Source organism: Lutra lutra, chromosome 11 (assembly GCF_902655055.1).
Source record: "Lutra lutra chromosome 11, mLutLut1.2, whole genome shotgun sequence".
NCBI lineage: Eukaryota > Metazoa > Chordata > Mammalia > Carnivora > Mustelidae > Lutra > Lutra lutra.
The window spans coordinates 31,580,637-31,598,293 of NC_062288.1; positions in this window are offsets into that span (position 1 = coordinate 31,580,637).

Consider the following 17,657-nt stretch of genomic DNA (forward strand, 5'->3'; position numbering starts at 1 on the left):
GATTGGGCCCCACGTTGGGCTCTCTGTTCAGCGGGGAGCTTGCTTCCCCCTCTTTTTGTCTTTGCCTGCCTCTCTGCCTACTTGTCATCTCTGTCTTTCAAATAAATAAAATCTTGAAGAAAAGAAAAAAACTAACGATGTACCATAAGTTGGCTAATTGAATTTAAGTTTTATTTTTGTTTTTTTTTTAAGGTTTTATTTATTTATTTGACAGAGAGAGAGAGACAGCAAGAGAAAGAACACAAGCAGGGGGAGTGAGAGAGGGAGAAGCAGGTTTCCCCCTGAGCGGGGAACCCGGGACTCAATCCCAGGATTCTGGGATCATGACCTGAGCTGAAGGCAGATGCTTAAGTACTGAGCCACCCAGGTGCCACCTAAATTCAAATAAAAGGAGAAGAAGAAGGAGGAGGAGGAGGAGAAGGAGAAGAAGAAGAACAACAACAACAACAACCACCACCACCACCACCACCACCACCACCACCACCACCGAGGCGGAGAGGGGCACCTTTCCATCTCTGACCATCCTGGGCTTTCGGTTGAAACTCGAATAGTTGTGAGGAGCAGCAGCAACCATCTTGGGTTGAGTTTCTGGGCAGCTGGGGAGAGAGCTGTGTATCACAGGATTTGGGAGCAGATCAAATTAGATAGGAATTTTGTCTCTGACCAACCACCTCCAGCAAGTTACTTACCTCCCTGAGGAAAACAGTATTTTTTTTGTTCAAGAGTGTTGATTACACAAGATGACATCTGTGTGTGGGAGATTCAGCAATGCAAAGCATGAAATGGCTGATGTTTGTGTTAGGATTAATATTATTGAGTCTCGATCAATGGGAGCTAGCTAGTATTCGTATTAGTATTCATACTATCAAGCCCTATGAGATATGTCAACAGCCAGGTAGCCCAGTCATGGGATCTGTACTTTATCTCCCTCTTCCTATCTTGTCAGGAAATTTGGGTAGAGGTGATTTGCTAGGTGTCGAAACCTGGTAGAGTTTAGGCTACATGTGGGACATGAGTGCTGTGATACACCTGGGAGGCTGCTGTTAACGGCAGGCAGTTCTCAGCAAGTTCAGTAAATCAAATAAAGAAACACAAAGTCAAGTGTAGAGTTGGTTCTTCATGCAGAGGAGGCTTGGGTTGGAAGGAAAGGCAGCTGGCCCCAATCTCAGGTCTGCAGCTTTGGTGAGCAGTCACTTCCTTCATACCTTCCCACCATGGCGCATAGTTATTGATGCTGAAGGGGTAGTTCAGATCTACCCTTTGAATGAAATCTTGGTTCAAGTCATGTCTCTTGCCATCTTTTTGGAGCAGGTGACTTTGGAGAAATTGTCTCTCTGAGCTTCATTCTATTTCATTAGCCATGAAACTGTCATCATTTACCTGCCCTTCAGTCTGGTTGATGACTACAAATGCCAGACTAGCAAATAAAAATATAGGACATTCAGTTCAATCTGAATTTCAGATAAACAATAAACTATTTTTACTATAAAGGATATCCAGCTAAATTTGATAGATTTTTTCTTTATCTTTCTTTTTTATTTTTTTAAAGATTTTATTCATTTATTTGACAGAGAGAGAGACCACAAGTAGGCAGAGAGACAGGCAGAGAAAGAGGGAAGCAGGCTCCTTGCTGAGCAGAGAGCCTGATGCGGGGCTCAATCCCAGGACCCTGAGATCATGACCGAAGGCAGAGGCTTAACCCACTGAGCCACCCAGGTGCCGCTTAATAGTTTTATAACACATCCCAAATGTTACACAGGACATACTTCCATGAAAAGAAAAAAAAGTTTGTTGTTCATCTTAAATTCAAATTTAAATTGGGGGTCCTGTATCTTATGTGGCAGCCGTATTCATGAGATTGAAATGTTGAGAATATTTAGCATGAAGAAGGAACAGAACTGGCCGTCTTTGTTCCCAAAGAGCTCTGTACATACTCATGCCAGGTCCTCAAGGACAGTGAAAGAGAAAGGAAGAAGTAAAGGGGAAAGTCAGATTAGAAACACACTTTAGAGGATGTAATATGGGATCTGGCTTTGAAGCCCAAGGAGTTCATCTGGCTTAGAATCCAGCAGAGAGTGTAAGGGGTGGTCAATGAGTGAAAGCAGGTAAGGACCACTATGAAGCCTGAGTATTATATTGGGATCACTGGAGAATCACTCATCTTCTTTTCCAGGAGAGCGATTTGATCAGGTTTGTGTTTTGGACAGATTTCTCTGGCAATGGTGGAGATCTTTGGGTAGAGATTGTGGTGTGGGCGGGGGTGGGGGAGGATGGATTGGGTGTATAACAGGTGAGGAGCTTGGACCAAGTTCATGGCAGTGAACAGAGAGGAATGGATGGATTCAAGAGACATTGCATTTGTTAAAGGACAGGAATTTACAAGAGGTTGACTGTGAAGATGGAGAGAGGATTCAAAGGTCCACCATAATTGGTTTAAGTGAAAATTTTAGAGGGAGAGAAATTACACAGGTGAAAGTGGCATCATGGAAGTCAAGGTGGGAAGATTGGAGGGAAGATGGTGAACTGATGTCTGACCCCCTGAACTCGGGAAATTTCTAGTAGAACCTTCTGCCTGCCAATCTTATTTTTTAGGAACAGAGCTCCTAGAACCTTCTGCCTCACTATCCATCTTACCTTGAGAAACTAACTGACAAACTGCGGGAACAGAAAAAGAAACATTTGAGAAAGATACCTGCATAAATGAATCAGAAAGTGGCTCAGTCTCATGATAATGTTAAAATTCCCCTCTGAATATTCATCCCAAACCCTAGTACAATGGAAGGGAACATCCTTAAAGCTGAGGTGAGGAATCGTGCTCTGCTTTCCCTTGCTCAGGTAGGCACAACTTTGGAAATGATTTCCCATGATCCTCTTATTTGTACAAATAAGGATGACTTTATGTGTGACGACTCTGCATGGTACAGTCTCTGTCTATAACTCACTAGTAAGGGGACCCACTTTGGCCTGCCAGTGGTGTTTCCTTCAAAGATGAAGGAAGATGAAGATAGGAAAAAGAAAGAGGTTATTGAATCCCACCAACTGGGCACTTGTGATGGAGGTTCCAGCAAGGCACTTACATGGATATTTGTAGAAACACTGTGGAGTACATGGGAGGTGAACGGGAGAGAAATGAAGGCGGTCTATACTTTCAAGACATTTAGAGGTGCAAAGACAAATCAATTTAGGGGGATGAATGATCCATGGAGAATGTTTGGTTTGTGTTTTAGTATGTGCAGGAAAGGACCGATTTGTGTAAATGAGGTAAAGAACCCAGAGATTAAAGATCAAGAATGAGCAGATAAGGTATGGGTAAGCTCCCTGAGCAGAAGGGAGATAGTAACACAGGCGAAAACTGGTAAAGGACACTTCTTCCCTCTGCAGCAAAAAGGAAGAATGTTGAACTGGTAAACACGTGGGTCCTGAGGGACAGAGAACGGGAGTTGGGGGAATTCAAGACTAGATGATCTCCATTTCCCCTGGGAATTATAGATAAACTGAGGGAAGAAGGAAAAGTCAGCAGGCTGTAAGTCCTGTCAAGCCAATAAAAAGGTTTAGTGGAACAGAGAGTGGCATCAGCAATAGCATAGGAGGTTGTGGCAGAAAAGGGAATTTACGACAAAGATATGTTTCACTTACCACCATATACACATCACATAAAATTTACCTTCTTGACTTAAAAATTTTAAAGAAATATTTCAGGGTGGTAAATAGTATGTAGGTTCCTGAAATGAAAGTGAACATCCTTGAAACTGAGGTGAGGAACTGTGAAACTCAATGAGAGAATTTTTGAAGGAAGGTGGTAGAGCAATGAATGGAAAGAGGCAGAAGGCACAGCCAAGATGATACCAACTCTTTTTCCTAGTCTAGAGATGAGGGCGTAGGGGTGAGCAGACTCCACCTGATACTCAGCAGGGAAATCTTTATCAAGGGCCGAACTTCAGGCCTTTAGTTGCAGTGATGAGATGGCAGCATTTTAAGGGAGAGCTAAATTTTTAGGGAGATCTCTTGGAAAATAATTTGTGGCTTGAGAACATGGTAGGAAGAGTTAAAGAGAGAATCAGTTCGAGGAGGCAAGGAAGTGGGTAGAACTCAGGTGGGTAGTCACAAGCCTATGTGAGAAATTAACCAGAGAGCAAATGTTCTGGGCTGTAATTATGGTTGAGTGTTGGGGATGGCAGTTCAAGGGCTTGACTTGAATGGGCCTAACTTGGCTCAGGGTCCATCTGATATCAAGTTGCTCCTGTCTCTGCAAACTCTCCATTTTACATCTAGACAGAACTGTAAGCCCTTTTGAGAACCAGGAACAGAATATGTGGAGATGGTGCCATAGATTACTGGTTCTTTGGTGGCCTTGGCATTTTACTGAGACCTTGTTAGTTTTCATCTGATGTATTTAAACTGACTAGGAATTAACTTTACCCCAACCAACTTCTTAGGTTTCATGAGAAGAGATGGGATTAAGACAGTCACGGACACTAAGAAAATAACTCTTTCCTCTGGTGTTTTTTTGTTGTTGTTGCTTTGTTTTTGTTTTGTTTTGTTTTGTTTTGTTTTTGCTTTTCCACCCTGAATATAAAAGAAACACTCCCAACAGAAAGTCAAAAAGTTTCAAAGAAATAATGCAAACAAAGAAATAAACAAAACCTTTGTAAATCTGTCGTTCAAGATTAACCCTCTCCAACATTTTGGCATATTTCCATCCCATGATTTCTTTGCCTTTTCCCACCTTTATGTAATTAGAATCATAATACAGATGTAGACTTGGCTTTTATCACTAGATGGTTTATAGTAATCTAGTAGGATGTTTTAAAAGATTCATTTGATAAGTTGTATCTATTTTTCTAGGTTTGTTCTAGAGTTCATTCTTGGTTTCTTCTAAAGTCTGAACCTGGTAGAGAATGCCTTTTTGAATCTTCTTCTAAATGCCATATAGACTTGCAATACCTTATTTCCTAAAATAGAACTTTATGGGAGAACTACATTGTATGAAAAATCCCATTCATATGCTTCTTATTCTGGAGTGTATATTGATTGCGGATGACAGTGATATTTGCACTGTACTGACATATCCCTTAATTGCATAAACTTCTAAGATTTTTAAATAAAATTTATAGAATTAGATGAGAAAAATATGTGCATAGAAAACCACATTTTTGGCAGAAAGGTTAAATTTAAACAGTATGTATTAACTCCTGTAATACCCTGGATTCATTTTGGCAAATTAAAATAAACTTATGGGGGCACCTAGGTGGCTCAGTCACTTAAACGAGTGTCTGCCTTTGGCTCAGGTCACGATCGGGGTCCTGGGATCGAGTTCCTCATCAGCAGGGAGCCTGTTTCTCCTTCTCCCTCTGCTGCTCCCCTGCTTGTGCTCTTGCTCTACACCCCTCACTGTCAAATAAATAAATAAATAAATAAATAAATAAATAAATAAATCTATCTTTAAAATAAACTTATGTTATGGGATTCAAGTGAATTTACTACTTGGAATTCTAAAAATTAAGAAAGTTATAACTCTTACAGGTGTGTCAAAGGAAGAATTGATGTTTCTTCATATCTCTGGGCAAAAAAAATAGAAAAATATGAAATGTGATGCACTTTTTAATGAAAAATTTTCATGATTAAAAATTTTTGTATTGGTATGAAAGAAAATTTAGAAGAAAGTTAAGACAGTTTTGAGGCCAGTCAAGACCCAGGATTGCTGAGAGGCCTCTGGGCTGCCCCAAGAGCCCTAGTCCAGGCTTCACCAAAGCAATTACTCACAAAAACAGAACCTCCCAAACTCTTCCAGATCTGGGCATGGTTGCTCAACCCATCTCAGACTGTGCTTCTATAGACTGAAAAAGAACGGCTTGATTAAAAGGTTTTGGAAAGTGAAATGCCAACCATCTTAAAGAATTCTGTTACTTGTCCCAGGGTCCCATTATATGGGATATAAGGAAGCACAAGATATTAGGCAAGAGAAGTCACATAATGACTTACTAATTAAAAAATGTATTGAGTGAATCTTGCTCATTGGTAGAAATTTCAAAGAACAATTCCATTTAAGGAATAAAGAATAATGCATTTATCTAACTACATCATTTTTCAAGGATTACTTTAATAATCCATCAGACTAAAATTAAATGAATTCCAACTCAAAGACTCCATCTCCAGTTAAAATGATGCTTTTAAAATTAAAATTTTCGGGCGCCTGGGTGGCTCAGTGGGTTAAGCCGCTGCCTTCGGCTCGGGTCATGGTCTCAGAGTCCTGGAATCGAGCCCCGCATCGGGCTCTCTGCTCAGCAGGGAGCCTGCTTCCTCCTCTCTCTCTGCCTGCCTCTCTGCCTGCTTGTGATCTCTCTGTCAAATAAATAAATAAAATCTTTAAAAAAAAATAAAATTAAATTAAAACTTTCATCTCAAGATACATAGATTTATATCCACTAGGAAGAAATAATACAAAATCACCTGTGTCTACTTGCCCAGTTTTCCCTAATGGTAAGATCTTACAAAAAACTATTGTACAATATTACAAACAGGATTTTGACATTAACATAGTCAAGATAAAGCACTTTGTTGAACAAAATGTTAAGAAAGAACATCTCCGGGGGTGCCTGGGTGTTGTAATCTGTTGTGCGTCTGGCTCTTGGTTTCAGCTCAGGTTGTGATCTCAGGGTCCTGAGACTGAGACCTGCGCTGGGCTCCTTGCTCTGTGTAGAGTCTGATTGAGATTCTCTCTCCCTCTGACCCTCCCACGATTTCTTTTTAAAATGAATTTAAGGGGCGCCTGGGTGGCTCAGTGGGTTAAGCCGCTGCCTTCGGCTCAGGTCATGATCCCAGGTCCTGGGTTCGAGCCCCACATCGGGCTTTCTGCTCAGCAGGGAGCCTGCTTCCTCCTCTCTCTCTGCCTGCCTCTCTGCTTACTTGTGATTTCTCTCTGTCAAATAAATAAATAAAAAAATCTTAAAAAAAAATGAATTAAAAAAAAAAAAAAGAATGAACACCTATCCCCTATTTTCTATCTACAGGGAACATCATTCGGTTTTTCACCATTAAATATGATGTTAACTCTAGTTTTTGTAGATGTTCTTTGCCAGGCTGAGAAATTTCCCTCTATTCCTAGTTTTCTAAGGGGTTTTGTTTTGTTTTGCTTTAAATAATAGATGGCAACTGAATGTTCTCAAGTGCTTCTTTGACACTGATTGATAGGAGCATGTGATTTCAGCCTCTTAATGTAGTGGATTACATTGATTGATTTTCTGATAGTGATCAGCCTTGCATTCCTGAAATAAACTCCACTTGGTCATGGTATATAATTCTTTTTTGATATATTTTTGAATTCTATTTGTTAATATTTTGTTAAGGATTTTGCATCTTTAAAAGCAAGTCAGATAACAATGTTCATGTCTGCTCAAGGAAAGTTTGCAAATTTGCCAATGAGATTTTGGTAAAATTAACTTATAGAGGTAAGATTGCCATTTGAAAGTGGTCCTTAATTATTTTCTTTATTGTAATACCTGTTTTTATTTAAAATACTCTTATAAATTTATTTACATCTTATTCCCTAATAAAAATATTTGTCTATGTATTTGTTTTCTCTCCGAACATGTGGGTTAGTGTGATAGTAAGATTCTTCATGCTGTTTCTTGACCCAGCCCTTTCTTCACATTACTCAATACATTTTTTTAATGCTCCATGCATTTTTTGTTCAGTGATATTTAAGGCAAACGCTGCTGGCATTCTCATTCACTCATTTCCAATTTTCTCATCTCTTTCTTTCATATTACTATGTCCTTTTCTTTTTTTTTTAAGATTTTATTTATTTATTTGACAGAGAGAGAGAGAGATCACAAGTAGGCAGAGAGGCAGGCGGGGGGGGGGGGGGAAGCAAGCTCCCTGCTGAGCAGAGAGCCCGATATGGGACTAGATCCCAGGACCCTGAGATCATGACCTGAGCTGAAGGCAGAGGCTTAACCCACTGAGCCACCCAGGCACCCCCGCCATGTCCTTTTCAATTGCATTCCTTTCTTCCTCTTTTATGTTTTCCCTCCGTGTTGGCCTTTAGGTGATACCAACAGGCTTGGGACACTCTTTGGTCCCACTGCCATTTGAAGATAAAGTTGGTGATTGTCATGCCATCAGAAATCATTAATATTTAATATACATGAAAAATCGGGGTCAATAATGAGGTGAAAGTAAAAATAGATTATTTGGAATAACCCACTATCCACTGCTAGTTTCTCAGACTTTGCAAGTTTAAGTGAGAAAACCCGGAGAGGGGAATTGATTGTTAATCTCTGCGGAGAATATTAATAGCAAAAACTAGGGGTAGAGAGTGGATTATTCAGAAGAATACCTTCACTTAATTATTGACCGTGATTTTGCAAAGTCTGTTGAAGCTACCAAGCTAAGTGAAGTATAGGATGAGATTTTGCACTCCTATAACTCACCAGGCAAATGGTAATGGTAATTCCTTTATGTTCTGTTCTGTAACTAGACCATATTGGCTGCTCTGGTTAGTATTTACATGAGCAGTTTTCCCTGTTAGAATTAAACATCTCTCAAGGCTCCGTTTTACACAGGTTCGTTTTAGATTCAGTGCTCTTGCTAGTTCTTTAAAAGCAACCGTTGTTATGATTGCCCTTTGGAATACAGGTGTCCATTAGGTTTAGTACTCCGTTTCCATAAAAATAAGATTTCTAGGGGCGCCTGGGTGGCTCAGTGGGTTAAGCCGCTGCCTTTGGCTCAGGTCATGATCTCAGGGTCCTGGGATCGAGCCCCGCATCGGGCTCTCTGCTCAGCAGGGAGCCTGCTTCCTCCTCTCTCTCTGCCTGCCTCTCTGCCTGCTTGTGATCTCTGTCTGTCAAATAAATAAATAAATAAAATCTTTAAAAAAAAAATAAGATTTCTATATTCTTTCAGAAGCGTCTTTGGAAAAATGGACTGACTGCCTTTATTTTCATCTTTAAGCTTATTTTTGAAATGAAAGCTTACTCCAACATGGATTCTAAGTTCAGCGAAACCAATCACGAATAGCTGAGGTTGTATTTCTTTTTTTTTTCTGGCTTTATTGAGGTATCATTGACAAACAAACTGTATATACTTAGGGTGTACAACATGAGTTATATTCATAGACATTGTGAACGATTACCACAATCGAGTTAATTAGTAAATCCATCACCTCACATAGCTACATTTGTGTGTGTGTGGTGAGACACTCAAAATCTACTGTCTTAGTAAATGTCAAATAAATGGTATTATATTATTAACTGTATACACCATCCTTAAAACTTAGTTTTCATACATCTGAAAGTTTGGTTTTAGAAACCTCACTTGATGTTTTAGAAATTTCTATTAATTAAATAACATCTCTGGTTTCAAGTGTTCCTTTTATATTCAAAATCTCTAAAAATTATCATATTATTTTTCTTTAACAGATATAAGTTGCTTCTTTCCTATTTCGTGAACCCCCTGTTTATTTACTATCCTAAAGTTTTTCCTTTTCTCAGTGAAAGAGGAATTTGCTGTTGAAATTGCATCCTTTTACAAATCAGATTGTTTATAAATGGGGTTTGATTATCAGCCAATTTAAATTTTCATTCTTTTTACCCTGTACTTTTAGGACGCAAAACTAAGAATGTTGTAAGGAAAAGAAACAAATTACATGGGTGGTCATATTTAATAATCATTTTTAAGTTAATAAGTGGAGACAAAATTCACATAAAAATTTATTCTCTTGATTACGCAATTCAGTAGTCTAGGAAATATATTCACAAAGTTGTATGACTATCGCCACTGTCTAATTCCAGGACATTTTTATGACTCCAGAAAGAAGCCCCAAACCAATTAGCAGTGGCTCACCACTCTAGCCTCTGGTAATGACAAATCTACTTTCTGTCCTTATGGATTCACCTATTCTAAAAATGGAATATTTTTGGAGTTATATAAATAGAATCTTACTTATGTGACTTTTTTTGCTTTTTTCATTGAGTGTAATGTTTCCAAGATTCATCCATGTTCTGTTATATATCAGTACTTTTTTCCTTATCATGGTTGTACATTATTTCATTGCATGGGTATACTACAATTTGTTTTTGTTTTGTTTTAAAGATTTGACAGAGAGTGAGAGAGAAAGAGAGAGCACGAGCAGGGAGGAGTGGCAGAGGGAGAGAGAGAAGCAGACTCCCCTCTGAGCAGGGAGCCCTATGCTGGACTCCATCCCAGGACTCTGGGACCATGACCTGAACTGAAGGTAGACGCTTAACCAACTGAGCTACCCAGACACTAACACAGTTTGTTTACCATTCATCTGTTCACAGACATTTGGTTTGTTTCTGCCTTTTCAGTTCTGTGAAAAATGCAGCAGCGAACATATGTGTGCAGCCATTTCTTTGAGTATCTGTTCTCAGTTTATTGGAGTATATAACCAGAATTGGAATTGCTGGGTCATATGGTAAATCTATGTTTAACATTTTGAGGAACTGCCAAGCCACTTTTCAGAAAATTAATACATGTACAGTGGAATTTGCATCAGTTCCTTTGGGAATCTACAATATTGGTAATATCAAAGGGCACGTTTGTTCTTTTCAGTGGTAATAACCTCCTGTGTTACTTTTTTCCTTTTTTTGTTTTTGTTTCTGTGGCAAAAGATTTGGAAAATAACCAAAGGTTTCCCTTCTATTTCAAAACATTCTCTCTGGAACTTGGATATTATTGAATTTCGATCTTTGACATTGATATAAACTGTGTGACTTGGAACTAATTTAATCCAAGTGAGTAATTTTTGATTTTATAAAATAATTTAAGATAGGTACATAAATTGCTCTTGGTAACTCAAGTGTATGTAAAATTAATTCCTATATAGGTTCATCTTCAAATTGCCTACACAGACCTATTTGACCTTTATGGCCACTTGTGGGGAAGATGAGTAGATTTGCTGATGTGAGCAGAGTTGTCAAGTACCTTTGTCAAAATATCTAATTTGGTCAGATAATTATTCCAGTTACAGAATAAGTATCATTAGAGGGCAAATGGACAAAGAAGTGGTGTGTGTATATACACCCAACCCACTACCCACACAATGGATTACCAAGCAGCCATAAAAAGGTTGAGCTCTTGTCCTTTGTCACAACAGGAATGGACCTAGACGGTCTTCGGTGAAGTGAAATAAGTCAGACTGAGAAAGATAAGTACCGTATAATTTCACTCATATGTGGAATCTTAAGAAACAAATTCATTAACAAACAGACCTCTAAGGAAGAGCAAACTGTCGATGGTTGCCAGAGGGGAAAAGGGTGGGGGGATGGGCAAAGAGGGTGAGGGGGAGTGGGAGACATGGCTTCCGGGTAAGGAATGAATAAGTTATGGGACTGAAAGGCAGAGCACAGGGAAGATAATCAATGGTACCATAATTATATTTTTTGGTGACAGGTGGTGGCTACATTTGCGGCAAGCACAGCATAACATACAGACTTGTGAAATCACTACAATATTCACCTGAAACCAATGTAGCATTGTGTCAACTGATGAGGAGAGTGAAGGCTTGAGGTGACATTCCTCAAGGAGTTCATGGCCGCCTTATTGCCTTAATGTTGTATTTCATTATAGACTAAAAGTAACCCTATCTTGACAACAGCTAAATATTACAGCTCCTGTAAGAATCTGCTTTCGGCATGTAGAAATTCCTTAGAAACCTATGTTATCTCTACCTCTCCTCCCTCCACAAAACTCTAAATATATAATCAATCACCCCAACTGCTTCCAGGTGCAGTTCTTTCTGCCCACTGGCCCTGTCCCCATCCTGTAACAAAATCACTTTTTTGCACCAAAAACATCTCAAGAATTCTTCCTTAGTCATTCACTCACCAACCCAAAACTTCCAAATTTCATATCAACTACATTCAAATAACATAAAACTTATAAAAATGCATCAAGAGAAAACGTTAAATATATATTTAAATGTTAAATATATGTATGTGTTATATACCCATATTTGAAGCGATTGGATATCCATGGGCCAAAAAAGAAAAGAACCTTGGCCAAATCTCACACCTTATTCAAAAATTAATTCAAAATGGATAATAGATTAAAATGTAAAATATAAAACTATAAAACTTCTAGAAAATAAAAGGAGAAAATCTTCAGGATCTAGGACTTAGTGAAGAATGCTTAGACATGAAAATAGGATTCAAAAAAAGGAAAATTTGGTAAATCGAACTTGATCAAAATGAAACTTTTTCTCTGGAGAAGACTGTTAAGAGGATGAAAAAGTAAGTACAAACTGGGTAAAAAAAAATTTGCAAATTACATAGCTGACAACCAACTGTATTTAGAATATATAAAGAACTCTTCAAACTCAGCAGTAAAAAAACCTCAAAACAATCCAGTTAGAAAATGGCCAAAGTACTTGAATAACTATTTCACTGAAAAGGATACATAGCTGTGCAATAAACACATGAGAATAAGTTCAGCATTTCTACACCATTGAGGAAACATAAAATCACAACCATGATGAGATGCCACTACCCACCTATTAGAATAGCCAAAATTTTTTAAAAAATTGATAATACCCACTAATGGTGAGGTAGTAGAGAAATGTGACTTCTCATACATTACTGGTGGCAATGTAAATTTGGTACAACCACTCTGGAAAAGTTTTGGAAAATTCTTGAGAAATCAAGTACTTCATATGTAACCCAATAACTGCACCCCTGGGCATATATCCCCAAGAAATGGAAACTCATGTTCACACAAAAACTTGCATGTAAATGTTCATAGCAGTTTTATTTGTAATATACTTAAATGTACCCAACCAAAATGTTCTCAATAACTGAATGGTTAAACAAACTCAGGTACTTCTGAAACTTGAAATACCATTCAGCAATAAAAAGGAATTAACTTTCTGGGTTCTCTATTCTGTTTCATTGATCTATGTGTCTGTTTTTGTGCCAGTACCACATGGTCTTGATGGAAAGAGCCTAGATGTCCATCAACAGATGAATGGATAAAGAAGATGTGGTACATACATACACACGTACATTCATACATATAATGGAATATTACTCAGTCATCAAAAAGATTGAAATCTTGCCATTTGCAATGAGGTGGATGGAACTAGTGTGTGTTATGCTAAGTGAAGTAAGTCAGTCAGAGAAAGACAAATACTATATGATTTCACTCATATGTGGCATTTAAGAAACAAAACAGGGTCATAGGGGAAGGGAAGGAAAAGTAAAATAAGATAAAGACAGAGGGAGGCAAACCATAAGAGACTCTTAACTCTAGGGAAGAAACTAAGGGTTGCTGGAGGGGAGGTGTGTAGGGGGATGGGTAACTGGGTGACAGGCATTAAGGAGGATACTTGAAGTAGTGACCACTGGGTGTTGTATGCAACTGATGAATCACTCAGTTCTACTTCTGAAACTAATGATACAGTACATGTGAATGAAATTGAATTTAAACAAAAGATTTTTTTTAGAAAAAGAATTGACTTTGGACATACAACAACTTGGGAAGGTATCAGCAGCATCTTGCCAAGTGAAATAAGCCAATCTCGAAAGTATGATTCCATTTATACGATGTTCTTGAAACGACAAAGTTGTAGAGAAGGAAAACAGATTAGCAGTTTCCAAGGATTGAGGTGGTGAGAGAGGGAAGAATAAGTATAATTATAAAAGGTTAGCATCAGAGCATTCTCTCTGGTGTAGGAAAACCCTTGTACTTTCATTACAAAATGTGTAGTTACAAAATGTTACACAAATATACACAGCTACAAAAATGTACACAAACTTGATAAAATAATGTAGAACTATATACACACATTGTTCTGAGGTCAGTTTCCTGGGTTTTGTATGTACTATATTATATTAAATGGCATCATTGGGGGATCTAGGGGAAGAGTATGGTGGGAACCCTCTATCCTACTTTTGCAACTGCATGTGAATCTGTAATTATTTCAAACTTGAAGTTTTTTTTTAAGTCATACCTTAACAAAAAATATTTAATTCTAATTTAAATTTGTATAAGCTGCTCACTTACAGACTAAAGCAATAATATGTAAAAACAAAACAAACAAAAAAACACAAAACCAAACCAAAACAAAACATACCCTACAGTCCTGAGGGCTTCTCTGGTGAATCCTAGCAAAAATTCGAGGAAAAAAATAATACCTCTTTTACGCAGACTTTTATGGAAAAAGACAGAACACTGTAACTCATTTTATGAGACTAGCAGAACTTTAATATCAAAATCCCACAAGGACATTACTAGAACTTAAAAATTTAGGCAAATGTGCTGATGAACATAAATGGAAAAATCCTAGACAATGTGTTGGCAAACCAAACCCAGGAACATATAAAATAGATGATACATTATGACCCAAATCTAAGTGTTGCTAACTGATAATAGGTCTTTTCTTTTAGTCCTCCCCTTCATTTCTGTTCTTCTTTTTTCCCCTCCAAGGCTTAGAGAAATGTGCTTACATTCTCCACCACCAAGGAATTTTCTAGATTTCTATTCACTTGATTGTATTTTTTTTTTTTTATGTGTTCAGCACAGAAATCAGGAACGCATTCACAGAAAACCTGATGAAAGCTATATGCAGAACAGAAAGAAGTAAGGCTAAAGAAGGATCATGAGGGAGGTGCTGGTGTGGATTCAGTAGAAACAAACTGGATTCCTCCCCCCCATCTTTGTAATCCTCTCACTTTCCATTACAATGCTTGACTCAAGGCAGGGGTTCAGCATAATTGTAGCCTGGATTGCCTAGGGCGGTCCTGATTAAATCATCCTAGATTCCACAAGAATCACACAGAAGATGAAGTTAATCATTTCTTGTGATTGAAAAGGAAGAATTTGAGATTGTGGAAGAAAGAAGAGCCAATACACAGGAGGGAGATGTTATAGCGGGCGCGTGAGGGAGGGGCAGAGAGAGAAGGAGAGAGAGAATCTTTTTTTTTTTCTTTTTAAGACTTTATTTATGTGACAGAGAGAGAGCACAAGCAGGGGAAGTGGCAGGCAATGGGAAGGGGAGACGCAGGCTCTCCACTGAGCAGAGAGACCAACCGGGGCTCAAACCCAGGACCTTGGGATCTTGACCTGAGCTGAAGGCAGACACTTAACTGACTGAGCCACCCACCTGCCCCAAGAGGATCTTAAGCAGAGTCCTCACCCAGTGTGAAGCCTAACATGGGGCTCAATCTCATGACCCTGAGATCATGGCCTGAGCGGAAACCAAGAGTTGGTTGCTTAACCAACTGAGCCCAGGTTCCTCCAAGCATCCCAGGTGTTCTGATGAAAATTGTAACTCATTCTTTGAACAAGGCTGAGAGAGTATGTATGAACAAACTTCAAGGTATCTGTGAACCTCGAGAAATTTTTTACATTTTGCTTGTATATGTGTATTTGTATTTCTCTGGGGGGAGGTTTTCATAACTTCCAGTAGATTATTAAAGGAACCTATGACAGAATATGTTTTTAAAAAGCAGTTCATTTACAGTGTTAAATATTTACCATGAATATATGTCCTTGCTGAGTAAAACAAAACTTCCTTCCTATTTAAGGAATAAAACATGAACTCAAGGATATCAATTGTCTTCTTACAAAAAAAAAAAAATCAGTCTTGATTAATGGTAAGCTACGCAGTAGTCATTATGGAAAATAAGAAAAACATGGAAAAATATAAAGAGAAGGAAAACATTTACTCACAACCCAAAAGCAACCATTGTTAATGTTTTGTTATATTTTCTTTAAGACATTATTGTTGAGAACCTAATATATGCATATTACTGTATAAAGCACTCTTAGATTTTAAAAAGGGACAAGATCTTCAAAGTGATTAAGGACCACACACACACACACAAGATGTGGAAAGAATCAAAGTGTACATCAACTGATGAATGCATAAAGAAGATGTGGTACACACATACATACACACACTCCTGTACTGCACACCTTACATTTCAGAATACCAGAGGTTTAATATAGAGCAGGTACCACATATGTATAATGCTACAGGAAGGGTGGTTCCACACTTCCACCTGTTATGTTCATTTTAACAGGAAAAATACAAAATAAAATATAAGCCAGAAACATCTTGATTCTGGTCCCTCCTCCATTACTTCCTGCTTCTATAATTCTCAGTAAGCCACTTAATATTTCTAGGCTTCTGATGATTGACCTTTTTTTAAGGATAATGGCACATAATATTTCAATGGCAGGACACAGGACTGTACGATATCCTGAGGTCCCATAAAAACATGTCTGTGGATATAGATAAATGTATCAATATATAGGTATGTATGCATACATACAAGTATATATGCAAATTATTTATGTTAGGCCAATTGGAAAATGCAGAAGAGTGCAAAGAAATAAAAACAATTCCTATTTTTATAAGCCAGAGATAATAGCTCTTATCCTTTATTTTTTTCACATATAAAAATTCAAGCAGCATCCACTTTGCCTTGGCATTGAGTTAGAGACATGCAAAGTGTGTCTAATAAAATGATACATGATTTACGTGTGAATTTTTATTTAAAAGGAAACATTAATACAAGGGTTAGCATTAAACCCAGAATTGTGTATGTAATGAAGACACACAAAATTCTGCATTTGTATTTATACAAGCAGAATCTCAAATACATTTTTTTTTTGGTAGAAGTTACACACTTGGCAACCTATGATTATTTTTTTTACAGTATATATGTTTCACCATAAAATACAGCAAAAAATGGCCTGAGGATTCCCACCTTATATGAGTTGTCATAACCATGGATACAGAAAGCTGGAAAATACAGAATTGACTCGCTGATTTCTTTCTTTTATTTTTTTAATTATTTTTTATTACTAATGTATAATGTATTACTTATTTCAGGGGTACAGGTCTGTGTTTTATCAGTGATTTATCAGACTGATTTATCAGTCTTACACAATACACAGCGGTCACTGTTGGGTCCCCCAATAATGAGTCCATGGTCAAAGGAGCGAGACTAATACAAAGCGAAGGTCAAGCAAAGCTTTATCTCGCGCCAAGCATCAAGAATCAAACTGACCAGCCAGGGCCGTCTCTTGCAAAGAGGTGACCTCTCTCTTCTTTACAGACTAGTTTTTAAGGGCAAAGGCCACGTGGTTGGGCCTGGCCAGCACAGGTGACCAATGAGATTGTAACACACAGAGAAAGCTGCACAGTCCTGCTAGGTCACACATAAGTGACCAATTGAATTACAGTTTACCCTATAGTAGCTTTTTTAACTAGCCTATCACCTTGGTCAGAATTGGTGCCCAAAGGGCACGCAAACGGCGGGGCCCATACTCCTTGGTAGCTAGGGAGACAGTATGCGCCCCCACCGATTGGATACCTCCACCTGGCCTGACCCACCCTTGTGTTTGGGCTTTGTTACCTGGGACTGGTTTCCAGGACTTGTTTGTAAGTAAGTTCCCTGAAAGGGGGTGGGGGCAGGGTCAGGATAGAGCTGCTCTGGCTAAATAGACCCTTATAGTCACCACAATGCATACCCTCCCCAATGTCCATTTGTATGGAACAGAATATTAGGCTAGGGGCAGGGCTCGATAAATACTTCTACAGCTTTTTACATCTTCAGCTAATCACGTGTCACTTTGTAGAAACCACAAAGAACAGGAAGTGAACCTGATACACACCGAAGCGGAGAGAACAA